Here is a 20,058-nt window from a genome sequence, read left to right as displayed (position 1 = left end):
AAAAATAAAAAGAGAAGAATCGTTTTGAAAATTTGCTTTCACCATATTGTCCATAGTAATATAACACTGGTCAGCAACGTGAAAAGTTTTGTTGCAGACGAGGAGAAAATACATGATCTTAATAGAACATTTCACTTTCAGTTCAAATATGTAACTAGCGTCGGAATCAAAGCTCTTATTTTGGGGGGATCAAAAACTTGCAGACTTAATTTTAGCATTGCTTACACTAGGACATTTTCTCTTCAAATGATGAAAGCCAACAACACTGCAAGCCCTAACTTGAAGTATTGATTGATTGAGTTGGCGTTTTTAAGTCCACTTTATGCACAGTAAGGCTAATCGGGACTAGACCTACAGTTTAAAGTGGGATCCGAACCCCTATATGTCCCCACTGGGTATCGAACTTGGACCCCTTCATTACAAGGCGCTTAACTTGAAGTGGAGAGGAACGAATCGTGTACGTAGTTCACTAGTAAGGGATGTACACATTTTGGACCAGATTAATGATTCAAGCTTGGTTAATCTTGTTTGGTATAATTCATTTTCGTGGTACTAATGTCACATTTGAACAAGAAATAACAAAACTGAGTGTAGCCGAGTTTCAAGTCCGTCAACAACAAACAAACTGCCTAGGTCAGAGGATTTAATGTTTTTGTAACAAGGAAACAAGTCTTCATTGTGTTCACATAATGATGTTAAAATTTAAATATATTTTTCAATTGTGCTTGACATATAGATTTTCGTCCATGAGGATTGTCACATTTTCATAAATTTCTTCATCTTAGTTGCATAAGCTCACAGCACAGAAAGAAATATTTCCCCAGTGTGCAAAACCACAGCCTATTTTATGTTCACGATGAAGTTCAGCTATCTCAGCTCAAATAGTGTTACAATAGACTAAATAACCTTCATAATATAAGTCTTGAAACTCTTTCTGCATTTACGAAAGAGATACACTTTTAATGACTTGCTGAAGTAGTTTTTCTGTTTAGAACACAACAGATTGGCCTATTTTTAGACATTTTCAGTCCTGAACAAGATCGTTTAAATTACCTTGAGTTAACAGACGATATTTACATGAATTTCCGTTTTGCCTGAAATGGCTGTCAGGTCCAAAATCACTGGTGTACGCAGAGGACGGGGGGGGGGGGGCTGATGGGGTTACAGCTGCTCTAGAAATTTTGAGAAAATCAAAGTTTTCAGATGAAATCAGTAAATAATTCTGTAAACCTTTAAATGATAACTCAACCCCCGTTTTAAAATGAACCCCGATTACTTTTTTTGTCTTTGAAAACCTTTAAGACGAAGGGTAATTATGAATTATTTTATAGTGTACCTCTCCCCCGCCCCAAGAACACAGCTATGAAATGTCCACCTCTTCAATTCCAGACCCTTCCGGAAAAAATCCTGCGTACGCCAGTCTCAGAAATCGCATCACTTTGTGTTGGTAAGCAGTCATGAGACGAAGTGGGCTCAGGTGAAACGTGAATGTCCGACTGACATGCAACATAGGTAAAAAAAAGTCATCGCCAGTGACGAGCACGGATTTTAATTCAGCGTGTAAAAGTCTAATCAAATAATATTACAAGGTCTTAAATTATTTAGTGTCCTATCCCAAATTCAACAATACTTATTGCATAATAAAATAACTTATTTTAAATATTTCTTCTCTATCAAAATTATTTAATTGAAGAGAGAAATAATATCATTCATTAATGAATGAAAATGAATTTGTATCAGACACACATGCTTACAAAAAGCATTTGCCAATAACTTTATGACTCAAAACATACATTCCACTACATTACACTTTGATGAGAGCTGTAATATTTAAATTTAAAATATTGGTCGTGGCTATTGCCAGATTTGTCTGAACACTGAATACTGATCTATTTGCTTGATATATTTCTGATTCGCTATTGCAATTACATTTTGTATTCCCTTAATAATCGGTTATTCTAAAGCATTAAAGTACAGATAAATCCAACTATTTTTAATGTCTAATTGTCTCGATTGTATATTTTGCACCATAATAATATAAGCTCAGAGTACCAGCAAACCTGCAGTACCATAAGGAAGAAGAGGCTGCAACAGCTCCATGCATTTGAAATTTCATTGATTTTCTCGACGGTTGAGCACAGCGTAGAGGTCTGCCATCTAGGACCAGAACGGTGAACTACATGAAGCGAGGGTTCTCCCTTAATATGCATGTTTCCATTTATAAATGATAACTTCCTAACAAATCGCCATATGAGGTGTAAAAAAATGATACTGAATCTTCGCAATGTGTGCAGAAGGAGAAATTACTGACCAGTAAGCATTGCTCATTCGTTCATTGAGCAAGCATTTCTTGTGCTCACCAAATAATATGTATTTTGTTATTTTATATCGGGTTTTCAACCCCTCTAGGTTATCAGCGTAGATGGGGATGAGTTGTCAATTGATGAATTAGATGATTGTATAAGCACAGCCGAACATGTAAGCAATGATTTGAAACCAGGAAACCAAGACCTAGCTTTAACCACTTTGCCACGGATGTTAATAGTATAAAATTAGGTTCAGAATAATCTGGTTGTCTGCGGGTGATGTAGAATGTGGTGGCGTTTGTCTATTTATTTCTTACTGAAGAAATATAAACCTAAGAGAATGCAATACAATTTCTCAATTGCTATTAATTGCATTGTATTGGTGCAGGAATGAGAACAGATGATTGTTTCTTAATGAATGAATAAAACACAATAAAGAGCCGTAAAGTAAATTATCAGAACCAGTAGCGGTGATTGGGTGCTAATAGTGGGGGGGGGGAAATCAAAGACAGTTTACTTTATCTTGGTAGACAAGGCTTAGCATTGAGATGATGTAGCGCAGGGGCAAAAAATAGTAAAAAGTAAGTGGGGGCAACTACCCTTTGCCCTCCCTAATCGCAGCCACTGATCAGAACTCTCAATGAACAAGGGCGTGCCACAGGCAAATTCCTGGAGGTGTGACAGAGTTGTAATTTTGGAAAGTGTTTATGTATGTGCGCGTACGAGTGACAGTTAAACATTTGATAGAAATCTGACAGTAGCAGGAAAAGGAACCTTATTTTTTGTGCGTTACGCTTAATATCATAATTTTGAAAGTATCGCGAAAGAAACTGATGTCTCCAGAACGGAACCCACTGCCCTTAAATATGTACGTCACCTTACATGTACTGTCACCTGCATAAAAATGTAATACCTAGATCCTGGAATACTCTGTTTCTTGCATGGCGTTATGCGTGTTGCCTAACTCTTACGGCGATATCTGAAGTTGCTATTAAGTACTTGAGGATGACAGTTCATACGACGATATGGATGAAGAGGCAAACACAAACGCATGGTCATGCCTCCACAGATAATTATACTGGCTGTGGGTTCAGGTGCCAGAGCTGCGTTGGCCTAAAAATCAGCCCATGGAAGAGAGGTTTAAATTTCATACCCAAATTTTATTTCGGCGGACGGTACAGTCACCACCAATACAAAATAGGACACTTAGACCCTGCTGCCTGCAATGCATTGTGTGTTTTGCCTAAATCCACGGCGGTGGCATAAGTTGCCACTATTAAAATCCTCCTATCGCCGTAGAGTTAAGCAACACACATAACATTTTCCAAGGAAGCGAGTATTTCAGGATCTAGGTGTCCCATTTATTTGTCGGTGACTGTACATACTTTGCAGTTTAAATAAATGTGTAAATCCTTCAAACACGAAGCTGACTAAAGGATAGCAAGGAACCCTGGTTGTCTTCTACATTTACATTAGACAGTTCTCTACCGATAACCCCCTGGAGAGCTCTTTTTTCTTGGCCGTTCCTTTAGAGGCGAATGCCCTATCGTAGGCGTCTTGTGGTCCACAATGAATGCATTCATCAATGTGGCGTCTCCTCGACCACATTCTTCTCCATTGTCCGTTCCTCTTCTTTGCTGCCACATCACGTCTTCGTAATGAACGACTGCTCGTGATTAACCCCTTCTTTCGGCAATCGACCAGAAGTAAGAATCCATTCGTCGTCCGAAATATTTCCCATAAATTCTCTTTCTTGGTCTCAAAAGGAGAATATATGAGGGGAAATTTTTTCGCGGCTTCTTCCAAAGTACCTTAATGACTCGTAGAATTTCTCACGCGTAGTGTCTCGACTTTCATCGCATTGGCTGACACCTCCGCTGGAAACATAGATATATCGATATGTGACAAACACAATAAAAACAAGCTTCAGTATATCCGTGCCTTACATGCCGAAATCCATGGTGGAGTGTCTAGCTCAAGTCACTACGAAGCCGAGGTTATCGTATCATAACTCATCCTCATCGTCTTTATTATCCAAAAGTGGTAGAAAAGCAAAGATAAATAACAAAATGTAAATCAAATCCAACCAACACGCTCTCATATTACGTAGAGGAATGTTGGTAATGCATGTATTTTCTTCTTAGAAATTATGTACGGAGTTTGGATCGGAGGATAATACATGGTAGTGACGTTTTGTTAGTTTGCAATGTATATTCAACAATATACATTATTTACTTTAACACTATGTTTATAGAGATAATTTCTTCACTCAACTTCAGATGCAATTTCTGCCCGTGAGGATCAAACTACGACTTGTAGATTTTTGCCGATTCGATTCGCTAACCAGCACCAGTACTACGTGCTGCCTAAGTGTTACCCTTCCAAGCAAAAAACAATCATTCTAAGAGGGGACAAGAAGTTCTCTCTAAATGAAGTGCTAGAATAGGTAAATAGTAGACAATTTAAGCTTTTGAGCATTTTTTTAAACTTATTTAATATTAAATGTTAATCATATCACAGACAACCTTATTAAGTCAGACGATTAGTTATTTAAAGAATTTCGGATACAGTTTCCAAATTGTGCCATAATCTCTTTTCCTCAGAAACAGTGTAAGAGTCCCGCTCTTCGCAAAAAAAACTAAAACCATTTTCTATTTTCTAATACACATTCATCGTCTCCAAACATGGATGATAAATAGTTAAAAAAGGTAAAGTGCTCCTCTGTGCTTAGCATCACGCCATGAAGGCGTATAGGGGGTGTGGGGGTGACTTTCTTGATCCGGTCGTGAGTGGGGGTGATGTGATCAGCATCACGCCCCTGACCGCTTTTACCCCCCAGGGTTTCCCCCAGGTACCCATGTTATTCGACGCTGGGTGGGCGCCGGGACCGCTTCCAACGTTAGAAAAGTTACCGGATTTGAACCGGCCAGGGATCGAACCCGTGACTTTTAGCATGGTAGTCAGACGCGTTACCGGCTGAGCCACCGCGCCCACATAAACATAAACAGTTGTAAAGGTTAATACTCTGAGGATATTAAAATTGACACAACGCAGGATCCAGCCCTTGCATCAAATGACGATGTATGAGACGGCTGTGTCCAATTCGAAGCCGAGTTAAAATGACTTGATCTCGATGAGGAACTTCATGCACCAGTGGATGTCTGTACATTTAACGGTTTCAGATTCATACAATATTTGTAATCACCCTGTGTGTGGCAGGTTCTTAAGCAACACCGAAATAAATTCCCAATAACGAAAGCAGAGAAGTTTGGTAATACCCTATTGGCAGTATTTCCTTCTTGCAACGCTGGATCCTACAAACGTCATGGTTAGTTTGACCAATCTGTGTAGCATATTCGGCGGTCGACGAACTCGAGAGAAAGAAAAATGTGGCTCGGAACCCGACAGATATAATACCAATTACAAATTTGATCGAATGCTTGGCCGACATTGAACGTGATTTCTTTCCCTCCACTAGACAAAAGGGTGGGGGCGGTAACAGCGGTGCTTGGTTTTGGGGAATCACTGGTTCGAAACGGGCATCGACCAGAAGAGCTGGAATTGTCTTGTAAGAACGGAAGACCTTAAAAGCTGTACCAAACGTCACAATGAATCAGTCTCCAAGATTGTCCAAAGCTGCTGGAACGTTTCCAAAGAAGAGGCTTGGTTTCGTCAAGTTGTGGACTTGGCAGTCGTCTACCCATTTTTAGAGAAAGAAAGAGGAGCCAATCCAATCTATTGTTCTTCAACTCATGTCTTGGGTCCGCCTTGAAACTTTCCGGCCTAGCGGCTAGGGTAGTATTGTTGGAGATTACTTTGCTGACGGAACTTGGGCCATAGGAAACAAAAGCGCCAATGTTAGAGCTTTGTCCGGTTTCTTTTTCCCCATTTCTTTTCTTCTTTTATCTGTATGGATTACTTCTGGCGAAAAGTCTATTATGAGAGTCCCAATAGAAAGGAGTATATGTTTAAACTACGGTTGAGAGGTTTTGGGTAACTTTATCCTTTTCAGCTGATTTCTTGCTGCCTCTCTGTCTGCGAGCGTGGGTGATATTTCTACAGGAGACACGCTTGTGCCATGAAGGTCATGTAGCGAGGTGTGGAAGCAGGGAATCATATATTTTTAATCTTGGTCACATAGGCGATGGTTTCATCACCACAATGCTCCTCAGTGTCGTCCCAAAGTAAACATTGATTTTATGGCTGGATAAATCCTACGGGCACTTTTACTTGTACAGAAAACGGGGAATAAAATCTAAGTTTCCCAAGGCTCACTACTGACATCACTACAATGACTCTATATAAATATGCAGACTGGTTGGCGAGTATGTTGCGGAGTGGCTTTATAATTTTTTCTCAGAAAGTGGTTGGTTCTAATCCAGTCCAGGGATTCTGTGTGTCTGTTTGTCAAAGTTTGTTTAAAGTCTACTTATATTTAGATTGACTAATTAGGACCGGATCTAGACTTTGAAGTGTGATTCGAACCTCTACCCTATGAGCTAACACCAGAAGTTGATACACTGGACCATTTCATTACAAGGTAACAGCGTTACCACTACAACATCCGAGATGACTTGTTAGTTCATTTATTTTATCTTAATTTATTCTCATCGATGTTATATGCCTTACATGTAAGTTGTACAGTTACGGACAATTCTGAGTTGCAATGATCCCATTGAAAGTCTACTTGGTAGTTACAATCCAGAATTGTTCGTGACTATAATGCTAGATTCAATGATTTGTTTTATTTTACTTCGCTTTTCTGTCACTTTTGGTTATTGGAGAAGATGAGTGATGATATGATGCAATTGATGAAGGAACACTCACAAAGAACACCTATGTCCAGGCCTGGATTCGAACCCGGACCCCTAGTGTCGTACTGCTTTATGTTAACCACTACGCCACGGAGGTCGACCCGAACGAATGTTCTTGATTAACTTTCGGAGATGTGTGTATCACAACCCCGCCCGTTTCCGCGGTAACTACCTAACCCATCCAAACCCGTATTTCGCACCTACTCACCCCATGACTCTTCTAACCGCCCACAAAGCAATGTTTACAACGCGTGGATTGCATTAACTCACGCCTCGTGCACTGACAACGAGGTGGAGAGTGTGCTCAGTACCTTCCGCGGCTCTTGCGTTCCCCAAGGAGATGAGGAGGAACGGACGTAGAATGGAGAGTGAGAATATATGAAATGATGTACTAAACACGCACCTATTTTGAGATTTTCTTGCATCTTCTTTTATCTACACGGTGAAAGTTCCAGTTCTTTCATATCACACAGATGGTTACGTAGAGAAAGATGCTACAACACAGTTATTTATGAAAACATGCTGATAGTTTTCCTATATACAGTTTTCTACAAATATGAAATCACGAGAGAGGAAGATGAGAAGAAGACCATGAGGCGAGCAGGAAAATACCGAGGGGACTTAAATTTTAAGTAAAAAGAGGAGAACTATAAAAGAGCTGGACCAAATTCATCCATCCAGCCTAGAAATAGAAAGTATTTGTCTTTAAGTCCACTTTTAGCTCAGATAGGCTAGGCTAACCGTGGCTAAACCTGCAATACAAAATGGAATTCCTAATCGCTGTGCCTGCACTGGGAATTGAACCAACAATTCAACAACGTTGTCCTCCTCCGTGGCCATGCGGTGTAAGGCGCTGTGCTTTGGGCTCCGGCTGCGGGACGGCATCGGTTCGAGTCCGCTCGAGATCAGTCTCTGGGTTCTCGGCCTGTGTATAGGGCTGGTGACAACCCACCATCGTGAGGAAATGGGGAGCTACGAGTGAGTTGCGTAACCCGGTCTCGGAAATCTCCTACAACGGCTGAGGGTTCGACGAGCTAACCTTACATCACCCAACTTCTGGTTGAAAATCTCCACACCTCTAGGTAGGATCGTGGGAGAGAGATAGGCCCAGGCCCTTTCCAGGGCTATCAAGCCATGGGCTATTACCTTTATTCAACAACGTTATCACGAAGACTAGAAGTCTGAACACGAACATGTTTATTGTATCTTCCATGGTAAATATCTTACATCCACGAAACTCCAAAAGCAATTTTAGTCGACCTGCCCATTTTCATTTTAATGCAGTCTGTATTCCACAATATGATGACCATTAATTGAAATAATTACGTTAATAAACAGAGGACTGACTACATTTTCTATGCATCAATAGAATTCAATTCCTTAAACGCAGGGTATGGAACAAAAGATAATGAAAACAGAGATGGCCAATTTACCGACAATTATTCTTCCCGTCGACTGTAACATACAATATACACGTAACATAAAGAAGGGTTTTGTTCCTAAACATTCCTAGAAAGTTGATTATTTGATTGATTGGTTTAGTTTATTTTACTTCGCCTATCTGCCATTTTTGGCTAATTGCAAAGATGGAAATGAAATAAATGAAGGGACAAGCACAAACGCATATGGACAGCACACAACACAAGTCCGTAGAGGATTAGATTGATACCGATGCCAGAGCCTTATTAGTCTGATTGATTGATTGATTCAGTTGGTGTTTTAAGTCAACTATATGCACGGTAAGGCTAATTGGGACTGGAGCTACAGTATTAATTAAAGTGGGATCCGAACCACTATGTGCCTCCACCGAGTATCGAACCCGGTACCCCCTTGATTACAAGGCGACGACGCTACCACCGCGCCATCGGGGAGGCCCTTGATTAGTCGGAGAAAGCAGTTCAGGTTGTACTACGTGCAAGTACAGTTGGCATTTGGGTGTGGATCTAGTACGTGGAAGGGTGCCTCCTTACACGCCCCTCGGAAGTTGAAATCAAGTTCATCTTTCAGAGAGGCGTCAGTGGGATTGTTGATTGGAAAAAAAGTTGGGAACTATTCTTAAACTGTTCGTCTACGAGCCATGTAAAAGTGAACCAAAATTCAGCTTGTACCTGACTTGTCGTGAGTTGTGTCTATTATTGGCCTTCATGGACTTGGTAAGTCTCTTAGTAAGTCATGCGTCTCTCTGCTGTCCAAAAATGGTAAGATTCAAATCACAAAGGGCAGCCGCTTGCGTTTGAAAACCTGACAATGACCAACTTCCGGCAGCTCGGGGGAAACGGCAAGAAGCCGCTTCGGTAGTTCAGCCCCTTTTGAGAGAAATTTCGCCCCTATTTCAACCTGGATGCGAACCTACAGCTTGGCACAATGTGCTTTTGAGATATGGGGCATTGATTCGTAACGACCCAGCCATGGGAGAGCGTTGTGCCGGCTGAAACTCGGAGAGAAGTTGCGAGGATGTAACTGGGTGAGTTACGGCCCTGAAAGCCCGACTCATTCTCCCTACCTCCCCGTGGTTTAATAGGTAATCCTAAATCTTGATCGAATCTCTGGAGGATGAAGAAAGGAAGGCCCAAAAGAGAGAGTCCGAACAAGAAGAGGGGACAGAGAGAGAGAGAGAGAGCGAAAGAGCGATAAAGAAGCCTCCAAGAACCAGTTGGCGTGTCACTGAACGATTGCCTCCACGACCCAAGAATGTTCCAAAGATTCGATCCACTGCTTGAGATTTATGGTCTCTTATATAACACACGAGAAACTGCCATGGAACATTGGAGAGGAGCGCTGGGTTGCCAGGGACCGGGGTTCTGGCCAGGGAACGACCCTTCTGGTGACAAAGTAGCCACTGCTGTTGAGAGATCGGTACAGATTTCTAAAGATCAATGCATCCTGCTGAAAACATTCCTTGTTCCAGAAACTCGGTGAAATTCTTTGAAGCTATGATCTTACAACTTTGTCTCCGTTGAAACAGTTTAATCACCGTTAAATGCTATAAATTCTAGAAGATATTGAAATTCGTAAACCTATCACACACATTTGCTGTTCTTTACCTTCAATGCATATCATATTTATTCAGAGCATAAAAACTTCTTTTGAACAGTGTTGCCACTTTTGTAAAATTACAAACTTCTTAGTGTACCATTTGTATTGCTACACTAAAAACTACATAGTGCCCTATCAACGTGTAGGAGTGACTATCATGAGCACTAAAAGCGAATTGTTCGTAAGGTATTGCTATTTTGTGATTATTGATCTTGTCCATTTCACATCACCATTCATTTTCAGCATCTGAATTCAGGCGCCACAGATAGTCAGCGTAAAATGTATGCTCTTAACAAGCACCTAACCAAACCGTCAATATCTCGCCTTTGGTCGCAGGTTCATTTCGCCTGGGAATCCTCGAAATTTAGGCGTTGACCCAGCAACTTGCAGAGATTTGTGACCTACATGGAAAGAGGAAATAGTGAACGTCCGTCTCAGAAACCAGAAAACAGCAACGAATGGACTCGATGCGCTGACCACGCCTACGCCAGTGAAAAAGAACCACGTGGCAGACTCTGGCTCTCAGAGTGCGGTTTCAAATTGCAAAAGGCTGCAAGGCTTTCTTGCAATTTTTAACGTTTTGAAAACACTACCTAGACACTATTATGTTCATACGATTAGTATAATAAGAAAATCTCTGAAATATGAGTGGTTTATAAGGAGCGTAGATAAAGGGGAGTAAGTGACCAGTATTGTGATCACGATATCTACTGAGATGTTTGTACCACGAAAGTTTGTCTTTAAGTGAAATTGGTCAGCTCTTTTCAAGATGCTGAACTTTAAGGGCATGCGCAACAGCCTCCGCCTGGCTTTCCCCTCCGAGTCAGTGTTGCCAACTTAGCTCTTTTGGAGCCAGATCTGGCTCTTTCGTGAACTCGTTTGCCTGTGAACTGGGGCGCCCGACCCCGTGCCTCACTATGATACCAACACTGGTTCCGGCCCACATAGACCAACTTTTGCCATGATTATACATTTTGCACGTGCCGTGATATTATTATATTGGCTGCGTCGCCTCATCCCCTCTTATATCCTCAGCTACTTTTTTATAGCGCTGTCTTGACGTGAAATTGGCATAATATTGTTATCAGGGAATTCTTTATTTTTGATTTTGTACGACCATGAGATGGGTGATGCCGTCGGATCTAGATGGTGAAAACAAAGAATAAATTGTCATCAATTTAGAGTTAACGGTAATAAAAGCGCCCCACCCCTTTGATAACTAACATTACTCTAGGAAGCACTTCACAAATCTAGCTCCTTGAAAGTCAGTTTTAACTCCATTTAAGGTGAAATTTAGCTCTTTTATGCGCACCAGGTTTGGCAACACTGCCAGGAGGCAGGAGAAATGCATTGGGCATATGGGAGTATTTATTGATTTGTTATCTTGAGAATATCAAACTTCCGATGGAATAGAAAATGATATCAACGGGAAGAGGGCAGTTTGAAGAAGTGATTGCCCAGCAGAAAAGTCGTAACTCCCATTTGATTAGCCGTAACTTGACGTTGAAGTTGATTCCCCATAAGGAATACATGGGATTCCGAAAATTCTTATTCGTCATGTTTTTTACACTATCGTATCTAGCTTATTAATCAACTATGAGAAACGCTTCGACCTGCCACATGTGGATAAATTCATACTCTCTTGTACCCCCCCGTTTTTCTTCAGTAGCATTGCCCATTCCGACGATATTCAAATAAATGCACACATGGTGCGTAACTGTATTTCCTCGACTTAGGCTTACCATTATAAAAAGTTTGAGAAAAAAAAATTGTAGGTGATGTACGGAATGTGTTTTATTCTAACATTAGAATGAACGAATTAGAATTAATTAATTACAATTTTTTGACACGTCGGCACAAACGGTCACTTTGCTCCCTGCAAAGTGAACGAGGAAGATCCTCTTATCTAAAAACATTACCTCAAAGTTAAGAAAGGGGATACAAAGAGCCGCTTGAGAAATGTTAAAAGCGCAAGGTTGTAAATGAACCTGCACACTCGCCTCAATTAATACTGCAGAAGATACAATTCAAAATACGCTGTATGAAACACAACTTATTACTAACTTCGCTGACCCTTTACAGGTCATACACAACATATTAAAAAGGTTACGAGAGACTAAAAACTTCCTCAGAGACAGTGTAATAGTAATTTTCTAAAAAAACCACAAAAAAAAACGTACTTGTTAACCCTAGCTTAGGGGAGGCGCTGTCAGACCTACCACCTCTAATTTTTAGATTTTTTAACTGTGAACATTTTACTAAAAGTTGAAAATAAATTACACTGGTTCCTAGTGTGTTTCCAATATTTCTGTATTACTTTTGCTCATACGAACATATGTAACGCGCATAGGAGGCAAAACGCACTTGGTGGGTCTATCAGGCACCCCTTTGGATGTGTTTTATTCGAGACACTCATGAGTGACAGTGTACAATTGGTTGGTAATTATTGCATTTTTTGTAATTATTAAAATTTATGTATAAGTACATCTATATAAACAAAAAGCGTGTGAAAAATGAGAATATTTTTCGCGAGTTTTAGTGAATGATAAAATATGTGTGTGATACTCATTCAATAATTGATTATTAATTTTTATTAATTATGGTATTTTTGTATTTGTTATAGTAAATAACGAAACTTACACAAACAATAAAGGAAGCAGCGATTCGAAAATAAAATTGTTTCTTGAATTTTAGTGATTAAAAAAATGGTGGGCCTGTGAGACCCTCCTCAGTTAAGTTAGTTTCTCGTAAGGCACGGGTAAGCTAGGGATAAAATACTGCCATCAAATCCCAATATTGGTGATAAACTTTTGGGAAGATTACAAATTTGTTTAAGAAGTAGAGAACACCTTTACGATAGTCTATAGGTGAACTAATATGTTATACTGTTTGTGGGAATCGAATCCACGTCGCTGCACAACTGCACTAACTAACTACCAGTCTACTTTTTGCGTCTATCTCCTCAGCACTTCACTAAGAAGATTGAGCTTGGTGTATGGTCAAGGATTAACTAATTATTTACAGTGTACCGCACGTCTCCAGGATATGCAGCGCCAAGCTCCCAGTTCCAGAATTTCCCCCAGGTCGTTAAATAATTTCTGTATGGCTCCTGAGACCACACTCTGGAACCGAGGAAGGTTCCTGGGCGAAATTATTGCACGTAGACTCCGAAAAAGGAGGGGAGAAAAGATCCATGAATAACTAAAGCACCGCTTCGATTTTCGATCTGATTCTTCCACGACCTTCGCAACCCACAAACGTCGACCTAAGAAGCTTGCTCAGCAGATGTGAGAAGTGCAATTAGAGTCCTCTCCCGCTAGGAAACCTTATTCCACCAAAAGCGTTCCTTATTTCGTTTATAAAGACAACCATTCCTCTCTCTCGCGCTAGAATCTCGTCCACGGAACTTTACGCTCCGGGGAAATCAACGGCAGATTCTGTTGACTCTATCCTCCCCGCTAGAATCTCTTGAGGTCCTCTCCCCCCCCCCCCCCTCAGCATCTCTCCCCGAAGCATCAACACCAACTCCAACCTTTGATGTCCCCTTGTTCTCATTCGAGTGCGGGGGCGGGCCACAGAGAAAGAGAAATTCATGAAATCCGTATGGCCTCATTAGATTCAAACCGATGATATTTTTCAAACAGTCCAACTTACCTTGAAGGTTCGGTGAGTCTTAAGCGAAATGCTCAGCGACTTTATGGACTTTGATGAACCCTCGTGCACGTCCAGTGTACCAATCAAATAGAGGAACCGTAATGCCAATAAACGTAAAGCTGTCTAAGCAACAGTAGAAACTACTCGAAACAGCATTGATGTCAGAGGGTACGAATAGAACCAATCTACCCAGTACAACACACACGTGCATTTATTATCCCAAATATGCATATTTGTATAATATGTAGAAATTTATAATTAAATATGGCCTCACTCGTAACAAATATTCCAGCCCACTCTCTACCTACCTAATCGTTATTCAGTGAAAATGTCAGAAAAATATATTTTGAAATATAACTTCTATGTAAATAATTACAAGAAAAACTTGGTGATAATAAGTTTCCCTGTTGCAATAACTGCAACTCCGAACGTCTACATACAATGAACTAATTGAACTACACACAGACAAAACTCTCGGCAGAAGTTTTGTAATTTAAACAGATTAATTTATTCAGTGATATCAACAAAAAGTATCTGAAATATTTTTATTTAAAACAGCTCCAGACTTGACAGAGTGATTAGTTATCTCGCCCTTGGTGCGAGTGGCTCAGGGTTCAATTCCGAGTGCGAGTTCAAAAGTGTTTACCCAGTTTTGTATGGATAAATGGTGAGCTATTTGGAAATTATAAGTAGCTAGCGTCGATTGGATTCGATCACCTGGCCACGTGTCACCCAATGAAAACACCTCTTTTCAAGTCCTTGGCCTCAAAAGACTGTTACGCCACTAAGTTTAGTTAAAATCTGGAATCTTCTAATACCCACTACTACTTTTTGTATTATCCCAAATCCTCATACGTAACCCCCAAAACCATACCACTACAATGCCATAACATATAACCCTGTATAGAAGTGGCTACATTTTCAGGCAAGAACACATTTACACTCAAAAGGCATTGTATACTTGTATCTCATCGTTAGTTCTTTTAAAAAGTCAAATTACTCAAAGTGGAACTTCAAACCCGGATATATACATGAGTCTGAATATATTATATATAAATATCTAAATAAATAACAAAATAATTTAACGAACTCTTTGTCACAATTCTCAGCGTGTTCTGCCTCTCAAACTAAAGTTTACCTGCCATCTGTTGGTCATAATTTAAACTTGATGCAACACAGAATGCAACGACATCTGTTGATATTTTTGGTAACTATCAACATCTGTAAATAATAACTCGGGGAATTTAAGACTGCAAATTAAACGTGTGTATTTTTTATTATTATTTAGAGCCTCAATGTGATCACGGGGATTTACGGAGATCGAAATGCGAAAAATGCTGAATTCGCCACGAACGTGAGGAGCTTTAATATAACCAATTTTTCCACTGGTTGAAATTCGACACCCACACTCTTTCCTTCGCACCATCGTCAGGAATTTTCACGACACGGATTTCGTCTGCTGGGTACGAAAGGCATGTGTGTATATGAGAATGGTATTCGAATGTGAATCAAATCTACGGTGCAGCATCAGGAAGGATATAAACAAAAAACCGTTTCATCGCAACAAGATATTAACATTGCCCTACTTGACATTTAATAGGTGGTCTCCCGTATGGCGCAGTGGTATCGTCGTCGTCGTCTTGTAATCAAGGGCTCCCGGCTTCGATACACGGTGGAGGCATAAAGTGGTTCGGATCCCACTTTAAGCTGTAGGTCCAGTTCCGATTAGCCTTACTGTGCATAAAGTGAACTTAAAACATCAAATCAATCAATCAATCATGTCTACCAATTAAAGCGCTGATTTTAACTAAGAAGAGGATCAAATAAATAAGGAAATGACAATAGTTTGCAAATGACTTGTTGCACGCAGCAATTGAATTTAATTTAATAACCACGAAACAATATATTCTTCAAGTGGAGGAAGACACCTCATGTGTTTTCATTTATTTATTGAAATTTCTAGTATAGCATAAGCCATTTTAAACCGGAAAGAAGCAATAGTAAAACAGTACACTAGTGCTAAAATAAGAAAAAGAGAAGATAAAAAAACAGTACTGATATAAACAGAGATCTGTTTCACGATCGCATTACTTATGTACAATTTTTCCTACGCTATGAACTGAATATATCTATTTTGTTTGAGATGTTGTTATTCGTACTGATTAGGAAGCCTACGGAATAAAAGTTTCATGAATATGTTATAAGCTTCAAAGGAACATGAAGAAGCTAATGTGAATTGGACAGAATCCCTTAATTGTGTTACAAGAGAAGGGAAAATATTTTTAGTATTGAATACCTTCAAAGCTATGATGGAAAATGAAAAATAGAATAGGACTAAAAATTAATGAATAAACCTCTACATTAAATGGACCGTAAGAATAGTAACTGACCGGAAAGGTAGGGAAATACACAAACTTAAGTTAGTTACAACAAACTAAAAACCTAAGAGAATCATGTTGGGATTAAATATGGTAGTCAGATTAAGGATACCTAAGTATTGAGTCATTGGAAGGCAACAATGAATGGCAAAAGGATTGGAAGAGAAGAATACATAAAATACGAAAACAAAAGTATGGAAATAAAAGGATAGAAAAGCATACTACATGAAGAAAACTAAACAGAAAAACAAAGTGGTGTAAATAAGCATAAACAAAAAGAAAGGTAAAGTCAGGAAAGAAAAGGAAGATGGAGGAAATAATACAAAATGCACGAAAATTTGGAAGAAAAAGAAAATAAGGACTATTTTTTTCAACCTCCGATAGGGTATGAAATAGCAATATGGCTTTATTGACAAAAGTTACGTACACGTATAATCTACTTTTCAACGTAATCACCAAGAAGATTCAGGCATTTATCGTACCGATGCACCAGCATGTTGTTGAAACAGGTCTGCACGGCGTCCCGAAGCTCCTCATTGGTGTGGAAATGCCGTTCTCCCAACCACTGCTTAATCGCCGGGAAAAGGTGAAAGTCGATCGGCGCCATGTCTGGGTTGTAGGGAGAATTAATGTCTATTTTTCAGAAAGGTTTTAGTACAATAGTTATTATGAGAGTGATCAAACAATTTCCAGTGGAATCGTTGAAGAAGGTCTTGGGTTGGCGCAGCACCATGCGGTCGGGCATTGTCATGAAGCAAGACAATGCCTGAAGACAGCATGCCTCTCCGTTTGTTCTGGATGGCTCTGCGTAGTCTGCGCAATGTATCACAGTATGCAGCCGTATTGATTTTGCCCCTCTGCCTGTAGAAATCGTATCACACTACGCTTCTCGTACTTGGCGGGAGAGTCGATTGTAGCAGACATTTCTACGCGTCCGTCGCTCAGCTTCAACTGAAGCGCTGGCCTTGGTAGTGGTGGTGGTAGTGGCAGGGGGGACGCCAATCACGCTGCGTGACATCCCGCTTCCTAGTGCTTCACGAGCCACCTAGCGGCGCCATCGGAGGTTGAAAAAAATAGCCCTCGCATCTAAAAATTAATATGGAAAAGCAACACAAACAAAAAGGGTAGTAACGTAAGGATATTAAATGAAAATAACGTAACGAAGAGGGAGAAAGCGAGAAAAACGACAGGAAAGAAACAAATAACAGAAAATATAAAAATTAAGACTCATGTGTACGGTGATAAAAGTAGTGATGAAAAAATCATAAAAAGATAATTTGGAACACTTACATACGCTTGAAAAGTGTTTAGTGTATCTCTTGCCAATACCTCAAAATTAACTCAGTGTACGGAAAGAAGTTACACAGTATAGACTGGGATGAAACATGCACTATTGTCATATGTTACGTCGTTTAATCAACAAATCATGTACTGCGACCAGTGCGAAAGACTATAAGTCCATCTATCCTGTATAATGAAACATGTTGGAAACGACAACGCGATACGCAATTAAATAATGCTCCATGCAGTGGACACAGTATAAATAATCTAGTTTGCTTACTATACGGCACCAATTTACTGTTGAATAACACGACGAAGCAAGGCAACGATTTAGTATCAAGTGAACTAAGCAAATATGGCGGAAAAAAGATTAGTAATCATGGCTCATGCAGTGATTTGTTCAATTTACTTCAAAGAGGAAATTGTTCCACCAATGGAGGGAAACGGTTTTCCGGGTGCATTTAAATAATGATAAACAGAACAGTAGATATTCATGCTGATTAACGGATGCCTTGTTCATAGAAGATTGGTATCACAAGGCTGACCACAGTCCAAATTAAATTATTCGTTGTTTTCTATCATATTTAAAAGTAAACAGCATTTCTGATAAACGTTTGAACAATCCCACAATGTAATTCTGGTATGCATATCTCTTGTATTTGTTCATATACTATTAATAGCACCCAAATAAGGTTGCAATAATAAATACGCGTTAAATAAAATAGAAAATATCATCCAATCTTCAAACCCTAATTACACGACAAAACATTTAATTTGTATAATGTCTTCATGTAACAGTATTATTGGATTAGTAAATCCCAATGAGAATTCTCTCTTGCTTCTGAGGCCGACCTCCGTGGTGAAGTGGTTAGTATGGAGTACCATGACTCTAGGGGTCTCGGATGAGAATCCAGGAGTAGCATGGGTGTTCTTTGTGAGTATCCTCTCATCAATTTTATTATATCATCACTCATCTTAATCTTCGCGAGCAGAAAAGGGAAGTATAATAAACAAAATCTAAGTGGCAAAGCAAAATATAGGGACATTTTCCTTCACTGATTGCTCTGTTGTAATTACACATCTGAGCCACTACAGTAGTGGCTTAAGCTCTTGCATTGTAACCAAAGACTTCCGGATTGGATCTAGGTTGGAGTCTCATTACATAATGCTTCGGATTCCACTTTATAATAAAGGGTGTCTCAAAAAGACAGGTACAGAGAAGGAGGTACAGAGACGAGAATAAATAGTTGCAAGATATTTAATCAAGGAAATGAAAGTGCAGAAGATGCCATTTAATAATTACATATCTCTGAAGAGATTGGTAGGTTTATGTCTTGAAGATGAAGTCCAGTAAATGACAACATTTTTTAAGCAAATATTCCTGTAGTTGTCGAGGGACATCCTGCATAGCTCGACGTAACATGTCCACAGGAACCTGGGCGATTCTTGTTGTTGCAGGTCGAGTCGAAAGGATCCGTGAGGAAATCATCCAGACTCCTGTGGATATGTTACGTCTAGCTATGCAGGATGTTCCTCGACGACTACAGGAATATTTGCTCAGAAAATGTCGTCATCTACTAGACTTAATCTTCAAGACATAAACCTACCCATCTATTCAGGTATATATGTATGTAATGGCATCCTCTGTAGTATTCATTTCCATTATTAAATCTCTTGCAACTTATGTTATTCTCTTCTGTATGCCGGTTTCAAAATGCCCCGTCTTTTTGAGACACCTTTTATAAGGTCAGTCCCAATTAGTCCATATGAGCATGAAGTGGAAACTTTTGAAGCACACATCCTTACTGTTATGCAATCCCGGTCATTAGTAATGTTATTTGGGTTGCATAAGCATGAGGTTAAAAATTGTTTCCGTGCTGAATTCTGATCACTTGACCACGTTATAAGTATTGATCTCCAAGAAGTGTTACAGCACCAATAGGGCCTACAATTTGCCTATGAAAGCTTTGACATATAGCCCGTTGTTTAGGATAGGAAAAAAGAAAGAGGGTCCACGTCATTAATTTCGTGACCATCATAACTGCCGTAAATTAATTTGAGCTGAAATTCTTACTGCAACTATAGTATACTATATTGATAGCACTTTTGAGTGAAAATGGTCAACGCGTTTCAAGCTTCCAGACGAAAATGGATTTTTATGTTATCAGCGCTAATCTAGGTATAAACGTTTTTCCAAAACTGTGACTATGATACATTTGCGAAGTATACGGTACTAAATTTGTAAGTGTTTAGTGCATTGCTTGAGCTAAAAGTTTGCTTATGATACATTGATTGAATCATGTTATTTTAGGTAGCATTTCTACAAATTTAGTCTAATCGCGACGATGGAGATAAATGGTGATACGAAGAAGAATGAGGAACAAACACATTTAGACGACACAACACGGGCCCCACAGAAGATTAGACTGGTTGTAGGTCCAAACGCTAGAGCCTCGTTGTCTTACAGCAATGCAGAATACTGGGGTGAACTACGCAGAAATGAGGTTGACACTAGCGTACCTTCAACAAAGGTTGCACCTCTCAAGTTTTGCAATGAAGTTATAAAGTAGAAAGAGGAATGTGTAGAAG

The 20,058-nt window shown here is 39.7% G+C and overlaps 1 protein-coding gene across 1 annotated transcript in view; it reads right to left on the bottom strand.

The window, feature by feature from the left end:
- The window catches only part of LOC145994605 (neuronal acetylcholine receptor subunit alpha-7-like), a 550,747-nt gene that overhangs the window by 76,119 nt on the left and 454,570 nt on the right, over positions 1–20,058 (bottom strand). The gene's annotated exons all lie outside the window — the stretch shown is intronic.

This window comes from Lepisma saccharinum, chromosome 11 (genome assembly GCF_977018435.1).
Source record: "Lepisma saccharinum chromosome 11, izLepSacc3.1, whole genome shotgun sequence".
Classification (NCBI taxonomy): Eukaryota; Metazoa; Arthropoda; class Insecta; order Zygentoma; family Lepismatidae; genus Lepisma; species Lepisma saccharinum.
The sequence above is the reverse complement of the archived record's forward strand: the minus strand, read 5'-3'. Positions and strand labels throughout refer to the sequence as shown.